General features: G+C 40.3%; 1 long non-coding RNA gene across 2 annotated transcripts in view; it reads left to right on the top strand.

The window, feature by feature from the left end:
* The first annotated feature begins 3,695 nt into the window (after positions 1 to 3,695).
* The window catches only part of LOC102993565 (uncharacterized), a 10,240-nt gene continuing 2,360 nt past the window's right edge, over positions 3,696 to 11,575 (top strand). The window contains exons 1-4 of one of the 2 annotated variants that reach the window (XR_008618438.1): positions 3,696 to 4,339; positions 4,892 to 5,235; positions 5,688 to 5,756; positions 6,298 to 6,449. This is a non-coding gene — a long non-coding RNA (uncharacterized lncRNA). The remainder of the gene's footprint in view (positions 4,340 to 4,891; positions 5,236 to 5,687; positions 5,757 to 6,297; positions 6,450 to 11,575) is intronic. The other variant, XR_447567.4, reaches the window with a different exon arrangement.

Here is an 11,575-nt window from a genome sequence, read left to right as displayed (position 1 = left end):
TTATAGGCAATGATATTTTGTCATTTGTCAACTCCCTGCAAATATCCTTCTTTTCCCCTACAAGTCAAAAATGTCTTCTTTGGGGCATACAGGATAAGTTGTAATAACACATTTGATAGCTCTAAATAATTCTCTGCTATCAGTGTACACAGCGAATGTTATTAATGGGAGACTCTTTGCATGGGCCCTGAAAATAGCCAATAACTCAACTTGTCAGCATTTTGATAACTGCAGCCTTCAATTTAACATGAAGAAATATCAGATTCAGTTTAGCAGTTTCAAAAGCAATGAATACAGATGATGCAATTTCTTCTTTCAGGCAAAGAGACTGCAAATTATTATGCATAGACACTTATTTCTAATAATGTCATTTCAATTTACTTCTCAGTTGCCTGATATTAGAAGTATTTGCCTGGGAATTGGATGAGAATTTAATCATCATTTCAGAGCTCCAGGCCCATCTCAGGGACCAACTGAATATCTTATCAGCAATTGAGCAGCAATGCTATTTATCCCTTTCCTATACTTTCTTATTTCCTTTTTCTTCTTACCGTCCAAGTTTATTTCTTTTTTTCTCTTCAAATTTTTATTGGAGTGTAGTATAGTTGATTTACAATGTTGTGTTAGTTTCTGCTGTACAGCAAAGCGAATCAGTTATACATATATCCACTCTTTTTAAGATTCTTTTGCCATATAGGTCATTACAGAGTATTGAGTAGAGTTCCCTGTGCTATACAGTAGCTCTTGATTAGTTATCTGTTTTATGTATAGTAGCATGTCCAAGTTAATTTCTAAACATCCCAGAATTAGCTCCCTTTCAGGTGGGAATTAACCATGATGTCAGGGTGGTTGTCACCTGGGTGTGGCTTGTCCCTCCTTCCAACCTTATTCCCTTCAAGACTCAGATGAGGCCTCCTTCTAAAAACACCCTTCTTCCCCTCCAGACACCCTCATTCTGGGTGAATGGGAAGAAACAGATATCCTCAGGTAGCCTAGCATCGAGCCGCCGGCAGGAAGGCCTGCAAGGCTACCTGTCACCTGGAATGGGCAAACTTCCATGACCAGGATGCTCTTCTTACCAGCAAGGCCATTCCTCAGACTGGAACTCCATCCAGTTCCCATTGTCAGGCCATTGGTAGGTGCCACCTGCTCCCTCCCAGCAAGATCCGCTGCAGAGGGTGTGAGGTCTTGCTTGCAGAGTACAACTCATGCTTCTCCAAGGCGTGGTCAAAGCTAAGGGACCACATGAACATTAATGCTCCCCTCCTATAAGATTCCCCAGTAACCTACCTGAGTGGGCACCAAGCACTGTCTTGTGTATGGGGTTCATCCCACACCTGCCTTAATACTCAGTTTCCCTCCTCTGTGCTCCCCTCCCACTTCTCTCCCATACCAGGCTCTAGTATCACTCTCCAGGCGCTCCTCTGGTGATGTATTCGGTCATGGGCTCCCTGAGGGCAGGAACTTCATCTTCTATTTCATTGTATTCAGAGAGCTTAGCATGGTGGTAGTAAGTGCTCAATAAATACCTCTAAATGAATGGTTCAATGGTCAAAAATGATAGACAGCAAGATCAGAGAAATGTTGGCTTGGGTACTTCTTTTTTACACTTAACGGATTTCTTGCGTCTATTTTCTCCTTTTTTTAAAAAAATTTGTGTTGGAGTATGGTTGATTTACAAGGTTGTGTTAGTTTCTGCTGTACAGCAAAGTAAGTCAGTTACACATATACATATATCCCCTCTTTTTTAGATTCTTTTTGCCATATAGGTCATTACAGAGTATTGAGTAGAGTTCCCTGTGCTATACAGCAGGTCCTTATCAGTTATCTATTTTATGTGTAGTAGTGTGTATATGTCAATCCCAGTCTCCCAATTTATCCCTTCCCCCACCCCTACTGCCTTTTCCTCCCTGGTAAGCGTAAGTTTGTTTGTTTTCTACATCTGTGACTCTACTTTCTAATGGCATTTTATTTTGCCTCTAAAACCAGCTCTGATGTAAAAAGCAGGCTCACTCTTGGGGATGGTACATTGTAACAAGCACCAGTGACATGCTGGTAAATGTTTATCAATGTAGCTGATTTCAAGCTACCAGCATGTTAGCGCTGAGAGCAGCCTTGGGGAGAGAGGCCCAGGAGCACACCATTCTGTGGTACTTCCATTATACAGCTACAATGTAAGAAAATGACCTCAAGAGCATAGATAACAGTAAAATGTAGCGACTTTTTAAAAAAATTACCTTTGTTTCTAATATAATTCATTTAACTGTAGTTTAATATAATTTTTGGTAATGACTAACAATTGGCTTGCAAAATTCCTGATCATTTAATAATTTTTTCCCATGATATTATAGGAGCTGACTTCAGACACCATTGGATGGGACGCTTTTCTCAACCTGCCTTCAGTACCCAAAGCTTCCCCATCCAGCCTTGAACCCACGCAGGATCGCTTTGACCACTTCTTTGCTAGTATCTTCAACCGGGAACGTCTGTTGTTTGATTGGAATGCCTAGTTGTTTTGGTTAGTGGCAGAGAAGTACAAAGGTTTGTAAGAAAGAGTAGATAGACCAGAAAGAAGATTGGGACATTCTTTAACTCCTCAAAACCTAGAAACTTTGCCTAAGTATTGTATCTTGAGTTGCAGGTGAAGAGCCTGCTTCAACTTAATATTCTTGTATTTGGCTCCATCGGCCATTTCTATCCCTTGCCACCTCCCAAGTCCAGCTTGATTTCAGTCACTCATTTTCAGGCCTATATGTCTCCTTCTCAGCCTTCTTGATTGTGCAAAAAACCTTTGAAATCCCAGCTCATACCAGAATTGTCTCTTGACTTCTGGGTGAAAGGTGGTGATTCCACCACCATTACTCCTCTTCTTCTGCCTCCACTCACCAAATCAAATTTGCTCTTTTGTTTAAAAAAAAATAACATCAAAAAACATGTATGGGCCTTGATTTTGTGACTATCTTATGAATGTATTGACTATTTGCATTGCCCTGTTCTTTTACAAGTCCCTTTTAGACTGCCTATTCTTGATGGGCAGCGCCCGGAAATCATACCCATTTAGTTTTCTTTGCACCTCACTTAGTAAAGACTCATGAACAGCTTTCTAAATGCCTTACCACAGCTTCAAGAAGGGGGACATTTATGATGAACTGCTTGATAGGTGTAGAATCATGCTTGTGAGTGACACTATATGAAACAATCAATCTATCGTAGAGCAGGATCCCTCTTTGAAGAGTAAGTCATGGTGATGATAGGAATGCTTTCAAATTTCTGGCAGTCTCCACGTCTCAGCACACTATGCCTGCACCATAGCCCATGCAGAAACTGTGCCAAGCCACCCTCTCAAAAATCCACAATCATTGTGTCTTTCTTTCAATGTCTTCTAAGTTATGAATACATAACGCGTCAACGAGTTCTAGCTATTTTGCGCATTAAGAGTGATGAAACAGGGCTTCCCTGGTGGCGCAGTGGTTGCGCGTCCGCCTGCCGATGCAGGGAAACCGGGTTCGCGCCCCGGTCCGGGAGGATCCCACATGCCGCGGAGCGGCTGGGCCCGTGAGCCACGGCCGCTGGGCCTGCGCGTCCGGAGCCTGCGCCCGGAGCCTTTGCCCCGCAACGGGAGAGGCCACAACAGAGGGAGGCCCGCGTACCGCAAAAAAAAAAAAAAAAAAAAAGAGTAATGAAACAATATTTCGGTTGCCTTATCCTCGAAAACAGAAACAACAGTTTAGCTTTTATTTCTAAATGTTTAATGCATCACCACAGCCACCATCATCTGGACCACAGATGGCAGACGTACTCTCGGGAACACTGTTTCGAAGTAAACAGCATTTCCTTGAACAGCTTTGTAACAAGGATACACAGTATTTCTATTCCTCTCAGCTCTTCTCTGCATTTTGCCCAAGTTTACAAGCATATGTGGGCTGAGAATGATCTCACTAAAGAACAAGTGTATTCTGTCCAATTGAGTTAAGGAGAAAACCTAAACTGAAGACTAAAGGAAAAATCCTTTTAGAGGGGTTCTTTTGGTGGGGCTGGGTTTTTTTGTTTGTTGAATTTACGTATAGCTTGCTCAGTCTTTCTGTGTCATTTCCATTCCTGTTTTCTTTGCTCATAAATACCTGACCAGACATAATTCACTTAATTAACAGCTCTCTAAGTAGATTGAGTTTGCTGCCTTAGGGGATAGACACCGAAGGCCAGAAACTCCTGAGTTGGCTGGAAAGGCTCCAGAAGTGTGTCATCACACACTTGGGCTGAAGAAATAGAACAGACCGATATGCAAATGACAGAAGCAGAGACTGAGGCCACTGCGGGAAGGAGAGGAGGTAGACAGGAGGTGAGTTTCCCTCTGTCTTCCACGTCTGAAAGGCTGGCTTTAGATATGACATTTAGGAACCCCGGTGATATGCACAGATCCAATGAGCTCAAAAATCAGAGCAGGCAGGTGTTAGTAAAGCCAGCTTATTGGAATTTCTGGAACCAATGATCTCAACCATTTGACATGAGCCTTTAGTCATCGGAGTAGGAAACATAAACCAAAATTTTAAAGAAAAAGAAAATAAATAAAATGAAATGGCTGGAAACCATCAAATTACCGAATGCGCTGTGCTTTCAGTAATTTACACCTGCCTATAGCATGAGTACTGAAGTTTTATTTCTGAGGTTTACTGCTAACAATGTTGATTTCTGGGCTGCAAGATAACTGGGGCAAAGGTTGCTGGGGATCCCACTGAATGAGCTGGCTGTGTCCTTTCAGAAAGCAATTCCATATTTTGTGTGGTGGAGGTTAAAGTGGGACAGGTGCGTTGGGGGCCTGAAATGTTTATGACTGTTAATTACAGATTGTGATCAGCATTTTATGTCCTTCTCTATATTTCTTTGCTCCTAGGTCGATCTGATACTTGACCAAAAAAGTAACCAGAGGGAAAATTAATATACTTTTAAAGATAGATAGCACCACCTAAATTATCACCTGCAGTGAACGGTCAGATGTTGCTGTATGTTACCTTTTCTCACGTCGGCACCCCAAAGCATCCCGATTAGACAGCTCAAGCTCGGCTTCTGACTCAGGAAATCTTACAAACCTGACTTCATTTATTTAAGCATCTGCTCTGGGAAAAGCACAATGCTAGGCAGTGAAAGTAACAAGCTACAAAACTTTGAGTAGAAAAAGGAAACAGATGTGTAGAAAAACAAATTATACTTTGCAATGTTGCAAAGAACTAAGTGTGGGTAAGTACTCCTGGCCTTGGAGGAGGGCTAGAACCACAGTCCTTTTGTTTGGCCCACTTGTTTTTCTTTTTTAAAATTGATTCACTATCTCACAATTAGGAGATTACACACACACACACTCAAATTTTTATATTTCTATATTCTCTTGAGAAAATCAGAAAGTCTGGGCTAGTATTACCAGAGGGCCTCAATCCCCCAGGTCTGAATAGTGATCCTTAGATGGCCTTGAGCTCTCCAATTCAAGACAGTCTCCCCAGTCCCTAGGGAGTAAACGACTGGTCCCGTTCCAAGCATGGCTCCTCCTAATTATCCTCCCTGCCTGGACAAGGACACATTTGCATCTCTGTCTTTGAATTCTTCACGGAAGTTGGCCTAGAGCCTCTACTAAAACGGTGTGACTATGAGTAAATCATTTATCCTCTCTGTCTTCTGTTTCCTCATCTCTAAAACAGGGATGATAATAGTACACCTCCCTCACAGTGTTGAAGCGAAGATCACACAACCCTGAAAAAGTGCTATACGTGCGTGAGCTACTGTTGTTAATTTATTATTAAATAAGTATATAATTATATAATTAATTGTTAACTGATCTAAAACCATTAAATCATACGATAGTTAAATGTTATGAATTCTACCTGATTTTTCTTCATTGTATAATATCATCAGCAATATGTCAAGAGTAATCAATAAACTATAATATACGGGTGCAATTTGCTGGTGGGGTCAGAAGCAGATTTACTACGAAATTAACAAAATGTCAGAGCCCCTCACTTTAATGGACCATTTCCAAGGCCTGGGAGAGACCCTAAAAATGAGTTCACATGGTGGTATGATTTTCTAAAATTTGTCAAAGTAAGATATTTTCACCTGTTAAGACGACTGTCTCTTTCCACTCCAATTTTTCCTTTGTTATACTTACCCTAGGGTATCAGGGGTTTTAGAATGGCCTGGGTTTGGAGAGATACAGATAAGGGAGTTGAGCTGAGGAAACATTTATTTTTGGTTTAATGGGGCATATTTATGTAGCTTATGGTCACTTCTGGCATTGTTATTTATTACTAGGTGTCCGGGTATATGAATGGCTTCCAGGAATACCACCATTGTCCGCCATGCTGACTCAGCCAGTGGTAACACGAAGTGCAGGGTTTGGAATTTATGGACCGAAGCTAGTCTGCAGAAATCTCTTTCAATTATCAGGCACACAAAGCAAAATCGTAAGTGGAAGAATTGGTTCACTACAATACCTACCCAAATGGGAGTTTTGTCAGAGATAAATGAAATAATTCAGAATACACAATTTTAAATACTCTATACATTTCTTTCTTTTTTGATGAGAATCATGCAAATGAGAGTTTGCAAGAATTCTTGTGTTTATAGAACAAACCTGTGGCAGTATCACAGCATCTGGAATGTCTGTGTGCAACACTGCATGTCTTCTGCATTCCAGCGACAGGATCATGCCTTAGCTTGTCCAATGCATCTTGTCCTGACAATAGCTCCAGATGAAACAACTTATAACATTGTTACTGGTATAGCGAGTCCGCACACAAAATTGCCCAAATGCAGTTAAAGGACCTGAAGAAAAGAGCGTCCCGGTGATAAAAATTCCTACACATATCCATCAACAAGTCAATGTATGTAGCATACAAGCTATTTTATAGATAACCAACAAGGACCTACTGTATAGCACAGGGAACTATACTCAGTATTTTGTAATAACTGATAAGGGAAAAGAATCTGAAAAAGAATAGATATTTAATATATATGTATAAGTGAACCACTTTGCTGTACACCTGAAACTAACACAACATTGTAGATCAACTATACTTCAATTTAAAGAAAAGTTGTTTGACTACCAATTTATATAGTTCTATACAATGTAGGAGCAATTTCAAATGTATTTGAATTGCACTTTGGCAAACCTTAAATTCAGGTTAATTTTGTACATGTTTATGAATTATTGACTACATCAAAATTTAAATAAAATGGAAAGACGTATTCTACTGTAAAGCCAAAAACCTACTCTGGAAGAAAGAAGACTGCACAAAGCTTTAAAATGTCCAAATTCTCTTACTGTGTCTTAAGGAAATGGAAATCTCTCAGGAGCAAAATCATGAAGATAAGGAAAAGGATCAAAGTAGCCCAAAGAAACAAACAAAAGTAGTAAAAATGACAACAGAAAAGATAAATATGTTCATGAGAATGAGAATACTTTCAGAAGGAAAGTATTTCTTTGTTGAGTAGAATTTCATTGCATGGATATGCCGCCATATAACTTAGCAATTTATTTCCTTAATTGTTTTTCTCTTCTGGTTTTGACAGTTATGGAACAGTTGCCATGAAAATTCTTGTACAGGTTTTTTTTTAAATGAATATATTTTCACTTCCCTAGAAGTTGAATTGCTTAGTTATATGGAAAGTGTATGTTTAAACTACTGAATTGTTTCCCAAAGTACTTGTCTTCATACATTGCCGGCAGCAATGTTTGAGAGTTACATATGTAACCCTCCCCGATACTTAGTATTGTTAGTATTTTCAATTTTAGCTATTCCAGTTAGTGTAAATTATGCTTTTGATTTGTATTTCACTGATGTTTAGCATCTTTTCATGTGTGCATTGGCCACTTTTTTGGGGGGCGGGGTATGCGGGCCTCCCTCTGTTGTGGCCTCTCCCGTTGCGGAGCACAGGCTCCGGACGCGCAGGCTCAGCGGCCACGGCTCACGGGCCCAGCCGCTCCGCGGCACGTGGGATCCTCCCAGACCGGGGCGCGAACCCGGTTCCCCTGCATCGGCAGGCGGACGCACAACCACTGCGCCACCAGGGAAGACCGCATGGGCCACTTTTATAGTTATATAAACATAATCATTTACATGTATAATATAATTATAATTATATTGTGAAGTGTGTTTCAGTTTTTGCAGTTTTTTAAAAAAATCAGCTCATTTTCTATTACTCACTATAGGAATTCTTATATACGTTGGGTATGACTCTTTTATGAGAGATTTGTATTGCAAATATTTTCTCCCAGCTGTGGCTTGCCTTTTAGGAGCAAAATCATGAAGATAAGGAAAAGGATCAAAGTAGCCCAAAGAAACGAACAAAAGTAGTAAAGATGACAACAGGAAAGATAAATATGTTCATGAGAATGAGAATACTTTCAGAAGGAGAAACAGTGGCGGAAAAGAAAAGTTAAGAGGAGGGAGATTGTAAGTCCCACCGGAACACTCCAGGGGTCAGCAGCTCATCTTGAGCTATAAGTGGGTCTTGTTAGGAACCATGTCTTCTTTCCTCACGTTGTCACAAAAGGCAATAAAATGTTTAACACTGTTAATGACAGTACTTTTTCAAAATTGTGATCCCAATACTATAGAGAGAGAACTGAACAGAATGTAAAATGAGCAAAAAGCGAGTCTCAAGCTTTGAGAAGAAAAAAAAAATTGCAAGTGGTTAAATTATTCTGAGATACGGGCTAGCCTAGCCCAACACTAAAATTTGCATGAACTGTTTGTAAACTGGTTTTCAGTGAGACAGACACAACTGACACAAGATGAGCGCTCAGTCTGAATGACCATATTAAGTCCTGGAGACGACACAGAATACAAGGATGCCGTGTTTACTTGTTTTATATGCAAGTCAAACAAAACACACTGGACCAGGGTCTTAAAGAACAAAGACAATTCAGTATTATTCCTGGAGTGCTAAAAAGTAGTTACAGTTGCTAAATTTTAAGTGAAAGAGTTTTGTCCTTCAAGGGTCGTAATGAAAGGTGAAGTTCTTAAATGATAGAAATTTAATGGAAATCATCTAATTCTTGAATTTAATTCATTGCTGCACCAGGACTTGGAAAAATGTCACAGCAAAAAAACAAATGTGACTTATTTATCCAAACACCTTACAAAAAAGTAATTGAAATAATGGAAGAACATGTACAAAATGAAGTGATAGACCAGACACCGCCTACCACTCCATTACTGTAGATTCTACCCTGGTCACTTGGTAATAACGACAAAAAGTTTCCTCTCAGGACCAGAAATTCTTAATTAGTTTGGTATTTTATAGCAGTTTTGTTTTCTTTTCAGGTCCTTGCCTTTTTATCATCTTAATGATAGCTTTTGATGCATGGAAATTTTGTATTTTGATGGACTATATTTTATAATTATCATTTTTTGTCTGTCTATGAAATGTGCCATCTCTAAGGTCACAAAGATCTTCTATGTTTCCTTCTACAGGCTCCGGACGCGCAGGCTCAGCGGCCACGGCTCACGGGCCCGGCCGCTCCCCGGCACGTGGGATCCTCCCGGACCGGGGCACGAACCCTCGTCCCCTGCATCGGCAGACGGACTCTCAACCACTGCGCCACCAGGGAAGCCCTCTTGGATTACTTTTGAAGAGTAAGTGTAACAAGATGGTCCATCCCTGATAACACTGGGGCTAGGAATATAGATGGGGCAAGACTGGCCTGTTTATGTTTGCTAGGGCTGGAGAATGCATTCCCTATACTGGTCTATTTATTACTAAATATTTATATTGAAAATTCCCCATTAAAAAAGTTAATGTGTTTTTTTTGGTTTGGTGGTAAAAGGAAAAAACTGATTTTCTGTTCATTCAAGTTATGTACAGACCCAGATTTATTTATTGACTCACTTCCTCTAGCAGAAGCTTCATCAAAATTTGGGGGAAAAACTTAAATCATTTCTTGCTTTTCTATAGATTTTGTGTGCTCAAAAGCTGATGGGCTATAAGAAAAGCAATAAAGATGAACAACGAAATAAATAGACATATTTTGGGGCACTGAGAAGCAAACTGGAGCAAAAAATTTTCAGAGCACAGTAAAAGTAGTAATTCATTAAGAGATAAACTTCTAATAGAAGTAATAAATAGTATCTTTGATTGTTTGCTAATCCAACTAATGGAAAAGAATGAATTACATGAAAAATGAAGAAAGATTTATATGCTTTGCTGATTGGACAAGAGACGCTAATATCAGTGAAGGTAACCTACAGTGTTCATAGCACAGTTCCATCACTACAGAAAGCTTCCTTGTCCCAATTTTCAGACAACCTCCCCACCCCTACCCCCATAACCAGGGGCAGCCATGTTCTGATTTTTTGACTCACAGCTTAGTTTTACTGTTCTAGGGTTTAATATAAATAGAATAATATACTGTTTACCTTTTGTGAATGCCTTCTTTCAGTCAAAGTATTATTTTTGAGATTACTTGATGTTGTCGTATGTATGAAATGGGATAGTGGTGAACATGCCTCCTGATGACTCCCGCTTTCCTGTACGTTGCCCCTTTATCACGTAAAATTGCTACCTCTCCCGTCAAATGACAGGATCTATATCCTACCGCATGACCCTGGGCTGCTTTTGTGACTTGATTGACCAACAGAATGTGACGGAAGTGATATTCTTTGACTTCTGAATCTAAGCCTTAAGAGAGCTTCTAGCTTCTACTTTATGTCTTGGAAACCAACAGTCAAATAAAGAAGTCCAGGCTGTCCTGCTAAAGAGACAGACTGCATGTAGAGAGAGAGAAGCCCTAGAGGATTGGGAAGACCCCCCGGATAAGGGGGCCACATGGAGGCAGGTGCCCAGACCGCCACCAGCATCAGGGCCCCAGGAGGTGTGTGAGGCTCTCTCGGCTCTTTCCAGCCCTGTCCAGGCAACAGCTGAATACAGATGCAGGAGTCAGCCTAGGCAAGGCCAGCAGAAGTGCCACTCTCTCAACCCACGGAATTGTGATACATAATAAATTGTTGTTTTAAGTCACTGTATTTTGAGGTGATTTGTTATATAGCACCATATACAATGATACACAGTGGTTTGTTCCTTTTCTTTGTTGAGTAGAATTTCATTGCATGGATATGCCGCCATATAACTTAGCAATTTATTTCCTTAATTGTTTTTCTCTTCTGGTTTTGACAGTTATGGAACAGTTGCCATGAAAATTCTTGTACAGGTTTTTTTTTAAATGAATATATTTTCACTTCCCTAGAAGTTGAATTGCTTAGTTATATGGAAAGTGTATGTTTAAACTACTGAATTGTTTCCCAAAGTACTTGTCTTCATACATTGCCGGCAGCAATGTTTGAGAGTTACATATGTAACCCTCCCCGATACTTAGTATTGTTAGTATTTTCAATTTTAGCTATTCCAGTTAGTGTAAATTATGCTTTTGATTTGTATTTCACTGATGTTTAGCATCTTTTCATGTGTGCATTGGCCACTTTTTTGGGGGGCGGGGTATGCGGGCCTCCCTCTGTTGTGGCCTCTCCCGTTGCGGAGCACAGGCTCCGGACGCGCAGGCTCAGCGGCCACGGCTCACGGGCCCAGCCGC

This window comes from Physeter macrocephalus, chromosome 11, assembly GCF_002837175.3.
Source record: "Physeter macrocephalus isolate SW-GA chromosome 11, ASM283717v5, whole genome shotgun sequence".
Taxonomy (NCBI): domain Eukaryota; kingdom Metazoa; phylum Chordata; class Mammalia; order Artiodactyla; family Physeteridae; genus Physeter; species Physeter macrocephalus.
Note: the sequence above shows the minus strand (reverse complement) of the source record. Positions and strands in the feature narration are given on the sequence as shown.